This window comes from Miscanthus floridulus, chromosome 2, assembly GCF_019320115.1.
Source record: "Miscanthus floridulus cultivar M001 chromosome 2, ASM1932011v1, whole genome shotgun sequence".
In the NCBI taxonomy this organism is placed as follows: domain Eukaryota; kingdom Viridiplantae; phylum Streptophyta; class Magnoliopsida; order Poales; family Poaceae; genus Miscanthus; species Miscanthus floridulus.
The window spans coordinates 118,901,775-118,922,391 of NC_089581.1; positions in this window are offsets into that span (position 1 = coordinate 118,901,775).

A 20,617-nucleotide genomic window follows, 5' to 3' on the forward strand; every position below is an offset into this window, starting at 1 on the left:
CCCTCGCAATTTGCAGGGGTCGGAAGTCACTAAGGATCGGGATTTTGTTATGACAAAATCTGATAAGGAAGAGTGTAAGCTTATTTTAAGGATAGAAATGACGTAGCTGCTCGATGTTCCAGGCGTTGGTGAAGACCTCGCCGTTGATGGTTTTCAACCGGTAGGCGCCTAGGCGAAGTACTTCCGCGATGACGTAGGGCCCTTCCCAGGGTGGGGAGAGTTTGTGGCGGTCCTTATTGCTCTGCACAAGACGGAGGACGAGGTCTCTGACATTGAAGGCTCGACCCCGCACCCGTCGGCTATGGTACCGTCGCAACGCCTGCTGGTACTTAGCCGAACAGAGGAGGGCGATGTCGCGGGCTTCATCTAGCTAGTCCATGGCATCTTGGTGAGATGCTTCGGCCCCCTGTTCGTCGTATGCTCTGATTCTTGGTGCTCCGTAGTTGAGGTCTGTTGGGAGAACGGCCTCGGAACCATAGACCATGAAAAAAGGCGTGTAGCCGGTGGCCCGGCTAGGAGTTGTCCTTAGGCTCCAGAGCACGGCCGGGAGCTCAGCTAGCTAGCATGCGCCGAATTTGTTCAATCGGTTGAAAATTCTAGGTTTGAGGCCCTGAAGGAGCATGCCGTTTGCGCGCTCGACCTACCCGTTCGTCCGAGGGTGTGCGACGGCTGCCCAATCGATCCGGATGTGTTGTTCATCACAGAATCGAACGAATTTCCTACCGGTGAACTACGTGCCGTTGTCTGTGATGATAGAGTTCGGTACTCCAAAGTGATGGAAGATGTCGAGGAAGAACAGCATGGCTTGCTCGGATTTGATCGTGGATATTGGTCGAGCTTCAATCCATTTTGTAAACTTGTCTATGGTGACAAGCAGGTGGGTAAAGCCCCTGGGCGCCTTTTTGAGCGGCCCAACTAGGTCAAGCCCCCAGACCATGAAGGGCCACATGATGGGGATCATCTAGAGAGCCTGGGCCGAGAGGTGTGTTTGCCGAGCGTAGTACTGGCACCCTTCGCAGGTGCGTACAATTTGCTCGGCATCGGCTACTGCGGTGGGCCAGTAGAAACCTTGTCGGAATGCATTCCCAACCAACGTTCTTGGTGCGGCATGATGACCGCAGACTCCACCATGGATGTCGCTCAGCAGGAGTTTTCCCTGTTCGCCAGGGATACAGAGTTGCAAAATCCCGCTGTGACTCCGTTTGTAGAGTTCGCCTTCTACAAGAACGAAGGACTTGGCGCATCGTGCGAGCCGTCGGGCTTCCGTCTTGTTTGCCGGTAGTGTGTCGTGGAGGAGGTAGTCAAGGTAAAGCGTTCTCTAGTCATCGGGAGGGTCGGACTCCACTGCTGGGTCCTCTTCAAGCTCCATGACCTCAAGGTCGGGTGGAGCAGTTGGCGGATCGGCCCCTAGGGTCGGACTAGTAGGGCCATCGTTGGCTTGTTCCGACCCCGCATAGCGTTCGAGGTTTGTGTTGGTCACTAGCAAAGATGCCAGTTGGGACTGGCTCTCAGCCGGATGCTGCTTTTGCGAGCGTGTCGGCTGCTTCGTTGAGGCGCCTGGGGATGTGATTGAGTTTGAGGCCGTCGAATTTGTCCTCCAGCCGTCAGACATCTTAACAGTATGCCTCCATCTTGGCGTCGTGGTAGCATGACTCTTTCATAACCTGGTTGACGACCAACTGAGAGTTGCCCCTGACGTCGAGACATCAGATGCCCAACTCGATGGCGATTCGTAGGCCGTTTATGAGCGCTTCGTATTCTGCAGTATTGTTTGATGAGGGGAAATGGAGCCGAACCATGTACCTCATGTGGACCCTGAGGGGAGATACAAAGACTAGTCCTGCACCGGCGCCCTTCTTCATCAGCGATCCGTCGAAGTACATTATCCAATACTCTTGATCGACGGCCGCTGGTGGCATCTGGACCTCGGTCCACTCCGCGATGAAGTCAGCTAGTACCTGAGATTTGATCACTGTTCGAGGAGCATAGGAAATGCCCTGATCCATCAGCTCGAGTGCCCACTTTGCGGTTCTTCCCATAGCGTCATGGCTACGGACGACCTCGCCGAGGGGGAACGACATCACTACTGTCACGGGGTGTGACTCAAAGTAGTGGCGTAGCTTCCTTTTGGTGATGAGGACGGTGTAGAGGAGTTTCTGGATTTGGGAGTAGCGGGTTTTGGAGTCGGATAACACCTCACTGATGAAATACACAGGGCGCTGCACCTTGAAGGCATGCCCCTCTTCCTCTCGCTCTACTACTAAGGCAGAGCTGACCACTTGGGTGGTGGCTGATATATATAGTAGGAGGGATTCTCCGTTGCATGGAGGAACTAAGACCGGTGGTTTAGTTAGAAATCGCTTAACCATGTCAAGCGCCTCCTGAGCCTCGGTCGTCCACTCGAAGCGGTCAGCTTTCTTTAGGAGTCGATAAAGGGGGAGTCCTCGTTCGCTGAGGCACGAAATGAATCGGCTGAGGGCGGCGAGGCACCCTGTGATCCGCTGAACCCCCTTTATGTTTTGGATCGGGCCCATCCTCATGATGGCTGATATCTTCTCTGGGTTGGCTTCGATGCCACTCTCGGAGACGATGAAGCCGAGCAGCATGCCCCTCAGGACCCCGAAAACACATTTTTCGGGATTGAGATTGATGTCGTTTGCCCGGAGTTTCGCAAAGGATTGCTCAAGGTCGGCGACAAGGTGGTTAGCTCGTTTGGTTTTGACTATGATGTCATCGACATAGGCCTCAACGGTTCACCCGATGAGGTCTCCGAAGCAATTGAGCATACAGCGCTGGTATGTTGCCCCAGCATTCTTCAGACCGAATGGCATTGAAACGTAGCAAAACGATCCGAAGGGGGTGATAAAAGATGTCGTGAGCTGGTCGGACTCTTTCATCGCGATTTGATGGTAGCCAGAGTATGCGTCAAGGAAGCAGAGGGTTTCGCACCCCGAGGTGGAATTGACTATTTGGTCTATTCGTGGCAAAGGAAACGGATCCTTTGGACACGTTTTATTGAGGCCAGTATAATCGACACACATTCTCCATTTCCCGCTCTTTTTTCGCACAAGAACAGGATTTGCTAACCACTCTAGGTGGTATACCTCCTTAATGAATCCTATGGCTAGCAGTTTGGCTATCTCTTCGCCGATGGCCCTGCGTTTCACCTCGTCGAAGCGGCGCAGGCGTTGCTTCACCGGCTTGGAGCCCGGGAAGATCTAGAGAGTATGCTCGATGACCTCCCTCGGGATGCCTGGCATATCCGAGGGTTTCCATGCAAAGATGTCTTTGTTGTCGTGGAGGAAGTCGACGAGCGCGCTTTCCTATTCGAAGGAGAGCGCGGTCCCGATACAGACTTTTTTGCCCTCGGAGCTGCTGGGGTCCAAGAGGACCTCCCTAGAGCCTTCTGCCGATTCGAACGACCCGGTTGATTTCTTCGCGTCGGGTGCCTCTTCAACGACCTCTTCCCTAAGGGTGGAGAGCTCTTCGGAGGCAATGACTGCGGATGCGTGTCCGCAGCATTCGACTTCGCACTCATAAGCGCGCTGGAAGGAGGTGCCGATGGTGATGACCCCACGGGGACCCGGCATCTTTAGCTTAACCGTCAGCCTACCTACGCTCACTCACCCGTCAGAAGTCTCGACGGGAGTTAGGGGTTCTAGGTGCTCGAAGTTTTGGCTCCCGCCGGAAGTACCAACACTTTGGGACTTAGCCCCCTGGCTCGACTCTAGGTCGTGAGTTCCAACGTGAGTTGGAAGTCCCGACTATCAGAAGTTCCAGCATTCCTCCAGAAGTTCTAGCTCCAACTATGTTGACCACCTTTGACTATGCCTTGACTAGTGTTTTACAGAAGGGCCAAAAGTTTCGGCGATCTGTGTTGGAACTTTTGACCCAAATCAGAACGGTTGGATTTCACTATGAGTTTAAATAGCTCTCTTGTTGGTGTTTCGTACGAGCACCGGCAAGTAAATTTATAGTAATGCGTGTTAGGCTCGGATGGTGCGCTAAAGGACACAAGATTTATACTGGTTTGGGCCGAATGTCCCTACGTCCAGTTTGTTGCTGCTCGTGTTATCAGCACCGTGAACGGTCTGTAGTAAGGGGTACAAACAATCGAGAGAGGGATTGGTCCCAAGTCTCTGATGGAAGGGTTGAAGGTAGGTCAAGAGGTTCGAAGCAACTTGACTGTGTGTATCTGTGTGTCATATTGTTCGGTCTCAAGAGTCCGTCCCTCTGATGGAGGAAGCACATCCCCTTTTATAGATAAAGGGGACAGCTTTACAAGGATGAGGGCTCTACCTTGTTCTTGTGGCTCACATCTACCCAATCCTCCTTCTTCATTCTGATGAGTGCGAAGGAAGATAAGTGCCTACAATACTATTGATGTCTCTGTAGAATGTCAGGTTGATCACAGAACGTTGCCCTGCGCAGGGTATGGGCTGTAGTATAGTGGTTTTGACTTATTAGCCTCCCCTAGCCTTGCTCCGCACGCCTTCTGGTTCTTGTGAGTCTTCATCAGAGGGACGAGGGGTCGGGATCCGGCGTAATGCCGTGGTCAAGGCCTTCTAACTTGGCAGACCTGAGGGGTCGGGAAGCGGGCACTGCTCCCTTGGGTCCATAGCATGGTGACGAAAAATCCGTCGTTCGTGGGGATAGCAAATCCTTTTCTAGAGCGTAGCGGTTGTCGTATATCTTCGTCGGGTTCCGTGTCCCAGGGCTGAAGGTGGCGCCTACAACTCTACAGGGCGAGGAGCATGCACCTGTCCAACCTTTCGGGCTCTACGGCACCCGAAAGGGTCTAAAGCACCTATCTTGTCATCCCCTAGCAGTACTTTTCCTGCCAGGGCGCAGGGTATGGTCCTTGGAGCCATGGTTGACCCGAACGTCTTGTCTTGCCCTGTACTTATCATCTTGAGGGAATGGGGAGAAGTTGTCAGGTAAGATGAATCCCATCTTTAGATATGGAGCAGGGTGAGACTCGTTCCTTGCCGTCGGGCGAAACGGAGACCAATTCCTATCTCTCGGGCGAGACCGACCTCGCCCCTCCGGGGTCGGGCGAGGCAGAATCTATCCCTCAGCCCTCGGGCGAGACCGAGCCCGCCCTAAAGGCGTCGGGCAAGACGGAGTTTATCCCTCGGCCCTCAGGCGAGACCAAGCCTGTCCCAAAGGCGTCGGGCGAGACGGAGATTAACCCTGAGCCCTCGGGCGAGGCAGAGTTATCTCACAAAGGCGTCGGGTGAGGCGGAACCAAACTCCTGTCACTCGAACAAGGGATGAAACGGAGCCCTTATGCGTCCAGAAGTTTTTCACGTTCGGTGGTTATTGGTTCCACCTTCTGGGGTACCCTGGTATTAGGTTCCCGACATCTCTCCTCTCTTCTAACCGTGAACCACTTATTCATTGCTCACCAACCTTCATCCCAAATAGCTCCCAAGCATTCAAGGCACCCCTCTCTTCTCCCCTTTGCTCCAATCTTTGATTCTCGTAGGGTTTTGAGTGAAAGGAGAGTGGATTGAGTGAGAGAATCACTTTGGAAAGCTTGTGCACTTGATTTGTTCGTCAAGCCGGTTGGACTTGCATCTATTACTATTGGTTTCTTGAAACCCTAGCTAGCTAGGCATCGTCCAAGAGCTTCCATCTTGTGGAAGAGCCTTGGGAAGTTTATATTACACTTGATTTCTTAGTGGAAAGCTCAAGTAACCTTTGTGGTTGCTTTGAGAGAGGCAAGGAGGTGGAAGAGACTCTGACTTTTGTGGTCACCTCAACAACAAGGACATAGGAGCTCCTTTGTGGGGTTGCTGAACCTCCAGATAAATTCTTGTGTCTTGCGTGCTTGTTGTTGTGGTTGTGATTTGTGCTATCATATTTGTTCTTGTTGGTTTATCTTCCTCCCTAACTCTCCTCTTAGGGCATGGACACGATCTACGAAGTGGTGATCTTCCGGCATCAAATAAGCAACCCCAACACTTCACCTTACCACTAGGGAGTGGGGTTGTAAGATATCTTTCACTCAAAGTTTATTTGAGCACCTATAGTGCAAATTCTCGTACATGTCGGAACTCCTGGCTGTTTGCATCGGAACTTCCAGGTGTCGGAAGTTCTGGCCCAAACTAGCGAGACTTCCGACTATCACTAACATTTGACTTTGAGATTACGTAGAAATTTTTAGATATGCCTATTCACCCCCCTCTAGGCATTGTTTAGATCCTTTCACATACGAAATAAAAATGTAGAATCAGGCAAGAACTAGACAGAAAAAATAGTTTAAGACAGAAGCAAATGCCCTGTTTGTTTGCCTGGACATATAGCTATAATCAAGCAAGCACTTGACAATTAACAGGCCTAGTTGTGGACAGGCATTTATAGTAAGACCACTGAACATATATAGAAAACAAAGACACCAGCAGACAACCAACCAGTGCCATCTTCTAGTTCTTTTCATCATCATGGGCCTAATTAGATCTCCAATTTTACAATGTTTCTTGTATACCAAATATTCAAACAAGGACCAAAATAGTGAAGCGAATAGAAAAAGGCGAGAAAGGAGACATGCGGACCGGATCTGTCGCCTCTGTCGCGGCACACAACAGACATGGACGCCAATGCCGCCACGCTCCACCAAGAAGCCCCGTCGCCTAGCCTACAAAAGGACACCTGAGCCACCATAGCACACTTGGGATCCTCCGCTGCCGCCACCGCAAGTCCAACAGACACAATTTTGTTTCCACTTGCAGGGGATATCCAATATATAGGTCAACCAGTAGGGCATCCACAAAGAGAATATATACTACTATAAGGACTCTAAAGACATGTCAACACAACCAGGCGTCTAGCGCAATGGTGAAGAAGGTCCATTCCTTGCTCTAGGTCCTGGGTTCGACTCCAAGGTCTCATGATTTTTTTGAATTAGATTTTATTAAACCCCGGTGGCACACAAGGTACAAGTGACACGCAAGCCGTTGGGTCCCACAGGTCGGATGGAGATGGAGAAAGGTCCCATAGGTACACGTGACATGTAAGCCATCGTGTCCCACAGGTCGAATGGAGAATGGTCCACAAGTGACACGCAAGCCGTCGGGTCACACAATTCGGATAGAGATGGAGAAATGTCTCATAGGTACATGTGACATGTAAGCCATCGGGTCCCATAGGTCGGATGGAGAAGGGCCCCATAGGTACAGTCGCATGGAGAAAGGATCGAGCGGAGACTTTTATAATGAATTACAAGCATCACGGATGAGTAACTGTAGGTTACATAGGTACACGTCAGATTGAGAAAGTACCATGTGGAGATCTATGACGAAGCATTGTTCGTTATAGATCAAATATTGTTCATCACAAATGTGTAATTAGTTCAGTGACGAAGCATTGTTCGTCACAATATTAAAGAAGATTGTCACAGATGAGTCGCACGAGTGATCTATGGCGAAACCCTATGCTTTTCTATGAAGTTTGTTGTGACGATATCTGATTTTGTCATAGAAAGGGAGGGTTTGAGGATCGTCACCACTGATCTATGACGAAACGAAAATATTCGTCATAAAAAGCGATTTTCTATGATAGTTTCGGAATCGTTATTAAGATTTTTGTCATAAAAGTGGATATTTCTAGTAGTGTTTGTCCTCGGCACCAGCCTTTGTCAGCGCCAGTCTCCACCTCCAGTCCTCCCTGTGGCAGCCTCTCTGCTCCTCCCTTCCACACGCAGCCTCTGCCTTTCTGCACGTCGCCGTCGTCCGCACCGGCTGTGCCCAGAGCCCCTCTCCGCACCGTTGGGCACTAGGGCATTCTGGACCATGGTCGCGTGTTGAGCGCTGACACAAGGACCTTCTTGGAACCTGCTCGGTGACACGGGATCACGTGCTATGCACGCAGGGTGTCTGACACGATGTCGAAGTCGAGTGCCTTCTGTTGTGGGCGATTAGGCAGCGGAGATTTCAAGGAGTGGCGAACGACTACGCATCTTCCTATCTACAGGGCATGGCGAATGACTACACGTCTTCCTATCTATAGGGCGGAGCTAAAGAAATATGGTGGGGGAGCGGCCGTCCAGGCTTCCTTCATAGCAATTACTTAGATATATATGATGTTCACACTACAATGTAACTTAATAGCGCTACAGGCAAGATTTTAGAATCAATAATTGAATACAAGCAGTAATGATATATAATAACAATGAAATAGCGGTAGTGTGCTTACTGTTTAACAAAATATAGTTACAGAATGACACAACTATATAAAAAAAAGATTGTTGTGGCATTGACACAATGCAGTCGTCAATCACAAGATATTTATTGGCATAGATAGAAAAGAATGAACCATTCAATTTTAAGCAATGAGTCAATAGTATGATCCATTGAAAAGTAAAACCCACATCTACAATGTAGAGGCAAAATTGGTGGATAGGATCCCGGAGAGCTAGACAGGGTCTTTCTAGAATTTTTGGGGTCAATATATGCATCTTTCATTTCTAATATTGCAATATCCCTGTATGGTGCTTTTCTTTTGAGTACGGTGCTTTTCTTTTGAAAATATTTCCATGCTTTTCCTAACATTCACAAAAATATATTTATATTTTGGTTGATTTAGTTGTTTTCATAAATATCATTACCAGATATCAGAGAAAGAATAAAAAATTAGATCCTAGAATCTGGACAAACTATCAAGAAGGCAAGAACTATAAAATTGAAACCAATTTGGATGATCCAATTGATGGAAATTGAAAAAAATGAAGAACCGTTGAAGTTGCTTACTTTGTGATCCAGATTGAACGGAAAATAGCACAGGGCAGCGGGCAAACTGCACTCCTGGTGAACGTGCCCTGAGTGCTGGTGGCTAGCCGCCTGGCCAGTACGCAGCAGTGTTGCGGCCATCAGCCAGCCGACCGCCTGCCACCGGACTTGGCCAGCTCGCATCGAGGTAAGAGAATAGGCGCAGGGCAATTGCAAATGGGAGAGAAGGGGCGCGGGAGGGGAGGGGAGGCGACGCGTGAGTCGAAGGGCCGGCCGACGGTTCTGTCTTCCGTGCGGAGCGTAGCTGATCTTTAGCTACCTGTTGGGTAATTGTTGGGCTGTTGTGGGCTTTCTCTGTTGGCTAAGTTGGGCTGTGGGTGCAGATGTTTGGATCAGAGGGTGCGGATATATATGGTAGAAACCTGTGTATACTACAGCGTATTTCGCATTTTGGTCAGATCTATATGGATCCGCCCCTTTACGCTACATCGAATTTGTATTTTTTTTGCTACGTGCATCGAATTTGTATTGGTAATTGACCGAAGCAATAGCGCCACCTGTTCCTTCGTCTCCGGTCCCACTTCAGGGTGCTCCTTGGTTTTTATCTCTTTTTTTTCATATGATCAATATGCTAATTAGCATAGTTAGGGCATTAGTCATATGCAAAACAATCACTCTTGCATTGCACATGGTTTGCTTGTTGTCACATTCTCTTCATAAATTTTTAGATTAAATGTGCCTAAATATCTAACAGAAATATCATAGCCGGGCACCCAAAGACTTCCAGAAATATATATCATGGGCAATAATAGCAACATAAATAACCGAAGACTATGTTCATATAAGTTGACATTTTTTCCTTTTATAACAAAGGGCGACCCGGAAGTCGTTTTAGCTATTGAAACCCGTAGGCCCCCACGTCGCTTCTAGGCGAGCGACAAGGGCGGTGCCCCAAACCTAGCCGCGCCCTACCCTCTCTCCCCATAACCAGCCGTGCCGCAGCCGGAGCAGGCCACCGGCATGGCCGTGCGAGTTGCCGGGACGGCGGCAGTGGGACCATCTCTCATGGCGCAGGCTGTGCAAGGTGGTGTTGTGTCCGCGTCCGGCCACAAGGAGCATGGTAGGGTCACTGGCGGTGACTGTGACGGCACGGGGTGGCTCCCTCGCCTGGATCCGGTGGCCCTAGGGCTAGATCTACGGGTGCGACGGCATGGCGCAAGTGGCAGGACGATGGGCGATGAACACAGCGGCGGTGGCTACGAGCTCGGCAGTCATGTGGGCGTGCTCCTTTGCCGGATCCGGCGGTTCTACAGCTCGATCTGGCGAAGCCCATGGTGGTCGGCCCTCTTAGGCCACGTCTGGGCAAGCTCTGGTCAGGCCCGTGGCGGCGGCGGCGGCTCTGGCCTAGGGCACCGAGAATGGCGCTAGAGGTCCTCGCCTGAATCTGTCCCCTCTAGGCGTCATGTGTCCCATGGGTCCGTGGTTGTGCTCTCTGGCCTCCAGCGGCGTCGAGGCCGGCGCTCCCCTGCTGGATCCAGCGTGTAGATGGTGGAAGTTCATAACGGGGGCTACCGGAGGCGCTGCGCGGTAGTGTTTGATGCTAGGGCTGCTTGGCCAGCGTCGGGACGGTGGTGGGCTGGGCAACTATGGGCTTCTTCTGATCCCAGCCCTCTTCTCCCGCCACCTGCCTTCCCCTTGCTCGGGCTAGTTCCTAGGGTTGGGCTACCTCTATGGGAGTCCAGCGGCGGCAGAGAAAGCTCTATTTGGTTTTGGTGAATTGATGAAACCCTAAGTGCTAACCTTTTGCTCTAAGTGTATATTAGATAGGTTAGTATTAATCCAAGTGGTGGAGCAAGTAAATGAAGTCCAAGGTGATGGTGTTGGACATGTGATGATGATTAAGCTCCATACTTGGAAAAGAACAAAGAGAAAAACAAAATGGGCTCAAGGCAAAGATATATTTGATAGGGCCATTTTGTTTTGGTAATCAAGACACTTAGTGAGTGTGATCACATTTAGGATAGATAGCCGTACTATTAGAGGGGTGAAACTTGCCATGGAATGCGGTTATGAAAGTGCCACTAGATGTTCTAATTCATCGCATATGCACTTAGATTCTAGTGAGTGCTAACACCCTTGGGAATTGGCTTAGAATGTTGCTAACTCACGTACACATGTGGTAGAATACTTAGAGTTGGCACACATGCACAAGGGTGAAGTGATCACGCTTGTCTCAAGAGGAAATAGGGGCAATTGACCTTGGTTTTCTAGGGCATCGGACCAGGCTCACCCTAGGTCCGACAGTCCCCCTGCGTGCGCTAATAACAAAGACCGAGAGCGAGGGTTTAGCATCGGACTGAGCAATTCTTTGGCGTTGGACTAACCGAGCGCACAATTCATCGCGTGGGAGAGAGCAATGCGTGCGATGGCGCATCATGTGGTAGCATCGAACTATGCACTGGGTCCAACGGAGGGCGTCAAACTAGGGCCCGATGGTTTTAACCGTCTCTGGACCTTACTAGATCATGTCGGACTCACTCTATGCCGGGTCCAACGGCGGGTCCAACGACGGTGTTCTCTATGCTGTGGAGAGCTGTTGGGAGGCAACGGTCGTTTTGTTTGAATGGGACACATGGCATTGCGGCAGTGGCCACCCAGCGCGTCAGACTGGACCTTATGGCTAGGTCCGATGGGCCAGGTCCAACGATGCGTTTCAGTGAGTAACGGCTAGGTGGCTTAGGTGGCACCAATATAAACATGTTACTCGGCCATGGCTCACTCTCTTGGCTATTTCTATTGAGAATACACAATAGTGAGCCTTGCCATTCCTCTCTTACTCATCTAGATTGATTGATTCATCATTTGGTGAGATTTGAGAGCATCCAAGTGCATTGCTTATACCGATTGCATCTAGAGGCACTTGGTGATTGTGTTTCGCTATGGATTTCACTTGTTACTCTTGGTGGCTGCCGCCACCTAGATGGCTTGGTGTAGCGAGGATCATTGAGTGGAGGATGGTGCTTGTCTCCGACTCAGATGTGGTGATTGTGAGGGGCTCTTGACCTTTTTTCTAGTGGAGAGTCAAAAGGTACTCTAGTAGATTGCTCGTAGCTTGTGGATCCCCATCTTGTGTTGGTTGTGCAGCACCTGGTTGCGGGTTAGGCATGTGATGCCTATTAGCTCGTGAACCTCCAAGTGGGTGAATCACTACAACGAGGACGTAGCTTGTCGGCAAGCAAGTGAACCTCGATGAACAATCTTGTGTCATCATTGTCTCCAAGGAATTCATTTGGCATTCATTGTGATTGATTGATCATCTTTTGCCGTGGCGGTATAACCTTCACTATCTCTCTTGTATTTACATTTTAGTGTAGCGAAGCTCTTTAGTGTAACTAGTTTTGAGAGCTGGCTTGTGTCTTGTTAGCTTGGTTAATGAGGCTCATTATTTAGTCTTTGAGATCTCACTAACTTAGAGAGTAGTGACTTAACCCTAGTGTGAAATAGAGATTGTCGGTGTTTAATAAACCAGACTAGTAAACTTAATCGATTGCTGCACTGCTCTAGGAAAACGATGGTAGCATCCAATGGACACGAGGATTTATACTAGTTCACGCTAGAGCCCTATGTCCAGTCTCAGAGATGATCGAGTGCGTGTTCCTCGCTTGAATGCTCTAAAGTTTTTACAATAGGGGGGTGCAAGAGTGATGGAAGAGAAGGAAGGACCTATGCTAGGTGAAGGGATGCCCGAAGAGAAGCTCCAGGAGCCCTACTACAATGCTGAATGAATGGAAATGGTAGAGGATGTCAATTGTCCCTTGAGATGGGTGCCCTGGCTGCCCTTATATAGAGTTCGGGGCCAAGGTTTGTACAAAGAGGAGGTTTTCCCGATCGAAAGGTCGAGAGCCTGAGGGAGGGCCTAGCTAACTTTACTAGCAAGCTACGTCGTCTTCTGGTGCATGTCTAGTCATGGCTATCATCATGCTCTTCTGGCCATGTTGCGGCAGGATGTGACGTGGCGCTACTGTGCCGGCCATGGTGGCATTGTAGCCTCGATGGGGGTTCATCAGCCATCCTGTGCAACACGGTGCCATCGTGGCCTTCGTGATCATCTCCTAGTTCCTAGGGGCATCATACCCAAAGTAGGTGGCTGCCCCGAGTCATTGATTGCTTGGTCACTTTGCGGGGCCAAGGGAAACTACCCCGGCCATCGGGGTTGGGGCACTCTGTTGGTCTGGATGGCCTATTTGTCGAGCCCCTTGTTGTGGATCCCCATCTCGTAGTGGGTGGGATTGTACAAGCATCTAGTCGGTCCGTATTTGGATGGTGGGTGTCGTACCCGTTGCCACCGTGGTACGGTGTTGTCTCATCGGTGTGGCACATCGATGGTATCTGATTGGGCTGAGGTGGCTGCTGTCCCCTCGGTCCTTGCGGGGTTAGTGCGGCTTGCTTGCTCTTGTCAGAGCAAGTGTGCCTAGCTACGCTCGACCTCCCCCCATCCCTTCCTAGGGTCATGATGGGGGAGGTCATGTGTCTTGCCAGTGTCATGTACTAAGGCGGGTGAAAGAGGTTGGGGCTGACCCCATCTTTAGCCCTAGGCCTGCTCTGCTCGGTTTTGCTTGGCCTCGGTCATGTGGGCCCTTGCTGACTATTGCATTGTAGGCCACACGGTCTACTAACTAATCGATGCCTTGAGACACCCCGGGGTTGTGACCCCGACAGTAGCCCCCGAGCATTTTTGCGATCACAAAATGATCGTGAAAGCACTGGTATGCACATGCGTTAGAGGGTGCGCTCATGGTTGTGTCCTACTCAAGCTTTGTTGCTCGACCCCCTATGGGCTAGTGTGTTCAATGCGGTAGGTGGTTGTTGAGCTTTGTCAGGATGCTCTGATGATGCGGTACGTGGGTGCCAAGCTCTATCATGTCAGTGCGCAATGCATTGAGGTTCGTGACCCAGGTAGGACCGAGCGGTCCTATCGATGTTGTACCAGTCTTGCCTTTAGGAAGGTCTTGTTTTCCTTGACTTTTTATGGGCATCCGTCATTGGTTCTGACCTCCCGTGGTGCGCCACGTGGTGCAGGAGTCTTGGGTTGTTCAGTCCATTTCTGAACTTATATGAGTGAGGGCCCTCTTCCCGTTGGAACCATTTGTGGCTGTAACTATAAATCGCCTCCTTCTTCCTGTTTGGGTGAGTGTGAGAATGAGAGAGAGGGACAGTCGTCCCTTCCAACAGCTGTTACTAGAAGGGATCTTGCGAGCGGAGGAGGACGAGATGCCACGAAGGTCGGCTCCCTAGTCATGCGGCCTTGGTTTTACCTGTGCTTGAGTGGCCCAGGCAACCATGAGGGTCGTTGATCAGGGGTAGGTTTACCCTACTTCCATGGGTCATCAATGTATGCAGGCAGTGAGTCGGTTCTCCAGAGAGAACGTTCGTCGTTCCCTGGCCGCAGAATGATGGACCCGAGGCATCATTAGTCACTATGCCTCGTCGTGGCACTGTGACGTTGCGGCGTGATATTCCACGCTGGAGGGCATTTTATCCTTCTCTCCTCCCCGATTTCTTCGGTTTTGGGGGCCACGATGCTGCGATGGTGCTCCCAAGGTGTTCTTTTCCACCTTGTCCAGCCATGTTCATAGTTTACGCCCCTAGTGGCGTCATCTTCGAGGTGGTGTTTGGGTTGTTCCTTTTCTTGTTTCTGTGGTTCGCGCGCACCTAGAATGCTTGACCCATGGAACGAGTTTTTTGAACTTTACATTCCTACCTCGAGGTCATGCCGAACCCCGAGCCATTGGGCTTGGTTGCGGGGCTTTGTTTCCGAAGTTAGATTTCTCTGCGCGGGCAGCCGACCTTCCTTCCCGTGGGATGAAGAGGTCGCCTTTGGCCTGAAAGCCTCAACATTGTTAGCGCTTTGACCTATTTGGCCCGAGTATCCCCGTTTGCTGAACAGGTTATGACCTTTTTTTGAGTGGCGGCATGATCATGGGGCATTTCACTTTGACCAAAAGTCAACACTCAGGTTTGAGCGGGCCTAGATCGTGCGCACCAGGATTATGGTGGGGTTCTCTTCGTGCATGCTTTTGGCGCCGCTTCATGGGGAGGGCATCATTATTAGCCCCGTGTGACCGAGGGATTATCCATGAGGGATTGCTGACCCCTGTAGGTCCATCAATTTTAGGTCGTGGATTTGGGATCCCGAGAAAGGACTTGTCACAGTGACTTAGCTCCGCTTGTCTCAGGATTCCTAGCGACCTCAGGGGTCGTTGCCACCAATGTTTTTTTCTCGGTTGATTTTGGTTTTGCCCCAAGAGGGGAGAGGCACGTCCACCGTAACCACATGGTTAGAGTGGTGCGCCTCATCGGGGTCGATGGGTAATCTGAGTGGAACCCAATATCCTCCCCAATCAACGTGGAGTTCAGCTGTGCCTCACATGAGACGTCTCATAAATCATTGGCCGTAAATCTCGTTGGTCCCCAACCGCCTCCATAGTAGGCAGAGGGCAAGATGCCTCCCCCTAGAGGTGGTCAACCCTGGAGACTTTAAAGTGGATGACTCGAACACAGGGAGAGATGGTCATGTGGCTTTGCACCACCAATTAGATCCGCGGGGGCTTTTTTTGGCCTCGAGCCCTTCTAAGGACCAGCTGAAAGGTTGTATTCCTAGGCACAAGGTGGGGTCATGGACGCGGTGGGTCACTTTGTGCATGGACTCGAGGGGTCGCTGCTTCCCGGGTCACTGCACGGCTTAACGGCGACCGCTTGCATATGATGCAGGAGAAGGTCCTGCAAGAAATTAAAGAAGTGAGAAAAGAGGGCTTAGGTCTTACATGTGCTCCACCTATTGCCTTTTCATGTCCCACCCTTTGCTTCATTCTTCTAGGGCTATTCCTATCTATGATCCCTTCGTGGACGGGGTTAGTTTGAGAAGATAAGAAGATTGGCATAGATTTGGGAAGGAGGGCTAAGGGTAGAATCTGCGTAGCTGCTCGATGTTCTAGGAATTGGTGTAGGCTTCATCGACGTCATTCATGAGTCGATAGGATCCTGGGCAGATGACTTCGGCGATGATGTTGGGCCCTTCCTAGGGTGGTGTCAGCTTGTGCATGTCCTTGGTGGTTGGATTCGCCGTAGGACGAGGTCACCAACTTGGAATGCTCGCTCTCATCCGTTCTTGTTGTGATACCTCCATAGCACTTGCTGGTACCTTGTAGAGCGAAGAAGTGTAGTCTCGTGGGCCTCGTCTAGTTGGTCGACTACATCTTGCTGGTCTTTCTTTGCTTTGGCTTCGTCGTATGCCAGGACTTGTGGTGCCTCATAGTTGAGGTCGATTGGTAGGACAACCTCGACATCATACACCATGAAGAATGGTGTAAAGCCAGTGGATTGGTTCAGAGTGGTCCTCAAGCCCCAGAGCACAGCCGGTACCTCCCTTGCCCATCACCCCATAAATTTGTCGAGCCTTTCAAAAATGTGGGGATTGAGAGCCTAAAGTCTCATGGCGTTCGCACGCTCCACTTGGCCGTTTGTTCGCGGGTGAGCGACGGAGGCCTAGTTGACTCAAATGCCATAGTCATCGCAAAATTAGAGCTTCTTCCTGGTGAAGAGCATGCTGTTATCAGTGATTATGGAGTTTGGGACCCCAAATCTGTATATCACGTCGAGGAAGAATTCCATTGCGTCTTTGGATCTTACTCTTGTTATGGGCTTAGCTTCGATCCACTTGGTGAACTTGTCGATTGTCACCAGAAGATGGGTGTAACCCTCAAGTGCTTTCTTGAATGGCCTGAGTAGGTCAAGTGCCTAGGTCGCTAAGGGCCATGTTAATGGGATGGTTTGTAGCTCTTGCGTAGGCAAGTGTGTTTGTCGTTCGTAAAACTGGCATCCTTCGTAGCTTCATATGATTTGTTGCACGTCCGCGACCATTGTGAGCCAATAGAAGCCTTGCCGAAAGACTTTCCTGACCAGCGTTCTGGGTGCTGTATGATGTCCGCAGATTCCCACGTGGGCTTCCCACAGAAGTTGTCACCCTTCTTCTTGCAAACTGCATCTCTGGAGAATCCCTGAGGTGTTGCGCTTGTAGAGGATGTTTCCTATGATCATGTAGGATTTGCAGCACCTTGCGAGGCACCACGCCTCTGTTAGGTCATCTAGTAAATTCCCTCATGCTAGATATTTTATGAAAGGCGTGGTCTAGTCTAACCTGGAGTCCATCGCCGCCTGGTCAATCACCATCAAGCTGGGAGGTCCCGTGGCCTCCAAGTAGTCATGGTGTTCAACCGATAGGGCAGGTTCCACCTTGCCAGCTGCGCCTGTCATTTGGTTGTGCGACCGAATGGCTCGCACCAACAGTTCTTGTGCATCGTTGATGAACACTTCTAGCAGGGTTGGTCCCTGACTTGACGTGATCTTAGATAGGGAATCGGTAGCTAGGTTGTCTTGCCTAAGGATGTGGTGGAGTTCTAGTCTATCGAATCTTTCTTCGAGTTTTCAGACTTCGTTATAGTAAGCCACCATCTTGCTATCGCGACATGATGCTTCTTTCATGACCTGGCTGACGACCAGCTCTAAGTCCCCCTGATGAAGAAGCGATGGGTGCCCAGCTCGAAGGTGATCCTGAGGCCATGGATGAGGGCTTCATATTCCATGACATTGTTGGTTTCTCGGAAGTGGAGTCAGATGACGTACTCCACGCACTCTCCTATCGAGGAGATTAGGACAATCCCGGCCCTGCACCCGTGTCCATGAGCGACCTATCGAAATACAACGTCTAGTATTCCTAACAGGTCAGAGGCAGGGGCGTCTGTACTTTGGTCCATTCAATGATGAAGTCTGTAAGGACTTGCAATTTGATCATCGTTCTTGGGACATATGTGATGTGGTAAACCATGAGCTCAGCTGCCCATTTGGCCACGCGGCCAGAGGCATCATGGTTTTGAACCACATCGCCGAGCGGGGCGGACGCCATGACTATGATGGGGTGCCCCTCAAAGTAGTGCAGCAACTTTCATTTGGCAATGAGGATGGCATAGATAAGCTTCTAGATCCGTAGGTAACACACCTTAGTGTCCGAGAGAGCTTCGCTGATGAAGTATACCGGCCTCTAGATCTTGTGGGAGTGCCCACTTTCTTCTCGCTCGACAACGAGCGCTGCACTGACCACCTGGGTGGTCATGGCAATGTAGAGGGGCGGTTCCCCCTTCTAGAGTGATACCAGCGTGGGGGTTGTTGCTAGGAATGCTTTGAGCTTCTTGAAGGCCTCCTACGCTTTAGTCATCTAGGTGAACTGGTCGACCTTTTTCATTAGCCTATATAGTGGAATGCCGCGCTTCCCTAGCCACGAGATGAATTGGCTAAGGGAGGCTAGGCATCCCATGAGCTTCTAGACTCCCTTTAGGTTCGTGATGGGACCCAGATTCTCGATCGTTATAATCTTCTCCGGGTTGGCTTCGATGCCCTGCTCAAAAATGATGAACCCGAGAAGCTTTTCCTTGGGGATCCTGAAAATGCACTTTTCGGGGTTGAGCTTGATCCTGAATTCTCTGAGATGAGTAAAGGTGGCCTCTAGCTTGCTGACCAGCTGGTTAGCTTTCCAAGACTTTATGACAATGTCATCGATGTAGACTTCTATGATGTCCCAGATGAGTTCACCAAGGCATCGGTTCATGCACCTCTGGTAGGTGGCTCCCGTGTTCTTGAGTCCAAAAGGCATGGTGACATAGTGGGAGGCACTGAATGGGATGATGAAGGAAGTTGCGAGCTAGTCGGCCTCCTTCATCATGATTTGATGATACCCCGAATATGCGTCTAGGAAGCAGACGGTTTCACAACCCATGGTCGAGTCGATGACTTGATCGATTCACGGTAGCGGGTAGGGTACCTTTGGAGATGCCTTGTTTAGGTTGGTGTAGTCCACACACATCCTCCATGTCCCATTCTTCATTCAAACCAGGATAGGGTTAGCAATCCATTCAGGGTGAAAGACTTCTTTGATGAATCCTGCCGCCAGGAGCCTGGTAATTTCTTCTCCAATGGCCTTCCACCTTTCATCGTCGAAATGGTGGAGGCGCTGTTTGAGAGGTTTGGATTCGGGCAAGATATCGAGGCTATGCTCGGCGACCTGCCTCAAGATTCCTAGCATGTCGAAAGGTTTCCATGCAAAGATGTCCCAATTTCGGTGCAGGAAATCAGTGAGCTCGTGCTCTTGCTGGTCAGAAAGGCCACAACCGATCCAAACAGTTTTGCTTGTGTCTTCGGGGTCGACTTGTACCGCCTTTGTGTCCTCAGTGGGCTTGAAGGCTCCCATAGACTGCTTCCTTGTGCTGGACTCGGGTGCGACTTTGGTCATGGTAGCCTAGATAGTTCATAGTTCTGAGGCTCGGATTGCTGTTGCAGCAATGTTGAGGTTTTCCTCATCGCAAGAGTGCGCCTGGTGTAGCTCGCTGCTTACCGTGATGATCCCCCTAGGGCCAGGGAGCTTAAGCTTGAGGCAGGCGTAATTAGGAACAACCATGAATTTTGCGTAGCATGGTCGGCCCAAGATGGCTAGTCGGTCTGTATTTTGATGGTGGGTGTCGTACCCGTTGCCACCATGGTGCGGTGTTGTCTCATCGGTGCGGCATAGGGATGGTGTCTGACCGGGCCGAGGTGACTGTTGTCCCCTCGGTCCTTACGGGGTCAGTGCGGCCTGCTTACTCTTGTTAGAGCAGGCATGCCTAGCTGCGCTCGACCTCCCCCCATCCCTTTCAGGGGGTCATGACGGGGACAGGTCGTGCGTCTTGCGAGTGTCGTGTACTAAGGCAGGTGGAAGAGGTCGGGGTTGACCCCATCTTTAGCGCTCAGCCTGCTCTGCTCGGTTCTTGCTTGGCCTCGGTCGTTTGGGCCCTTCCGACTGCTGCGTTGCAGGCCGTGCGGCCTGCTAACTAATCGGTGTCTTGAGACACCTCGGGGTTATGACCCCGACAGAGATCATAGCAACTAGAATTGTGGATAGGTGGCTTGTATTTTTAGTAGGCTAGCGCAACACTCACTTCACTTCATAATTGTCTAACCACTTAGCTTAAGTGTTGTTGTAGAAATTTTTATAGACTATTCACCTCCCTCTAGCCATTAGGACTTTCAGGCGGGTGTGGAGGAGGCATGAGGTCGGGACAAAAGCTTGGACGACGGCGTCTGCGGACGTCGTGCCCTCCTTGAAGGCATCTTTTACTACCTCTCCTATCACGTTGGATTTCGCAGGTGAATACCTTCCCTCGTCGGGCTAGCTTGTCGACGCAATTGGCGTCATTTCCTTCATGAAGGCTTTGCTAGACGATTCAGCTTCCGCTGTGGACCTCTTGCCTTTTGTCATGGCACTTCCCCTGCGGTGATGGCGCTCGGTGCTCCCAGGGGTGATGGTGCTCAGTCCTCCAATTTGTCTTATCTAGTTGAGGTGTCTTAGTTGGGTTTTTTCCTTCTTCGGCCAAGTTGTTTTAGTTGGGTAGATTTCGACCAAGCTGCAAGTGGTGGCGTGAGTTGTGATAGTTGTTCCAAAGTTGTACGGGATGAGTATGGCACTCTCCTCAGTTGTATGGTTTTTCTAGCTCAGTTTCTATTTAAAAAACTAGGCTAGCACTTGTCTTTTTTCTTTCTTTGTCTCATAGAAATCGCGGCAAAGCTTTTGCCGTCCTTTCTAAAAAAAATAAAAAAGGATGGCTTTAGAAGCTTTGGAGGGAAGCCATGATTTCTGGAGAGAGGGCGGGTAATGTACAATGTATGTAAATGTCAAACCCGTATGACTCTGCAAGGTGATTAACCTACTGCGCTTCTTCTTTAAATATTTTTTCCCTCCTGGTAGCACCACATGTATGCATGGCTGAGGACCCAAGTTTACTGACAAAAAAGCAACGGTAATC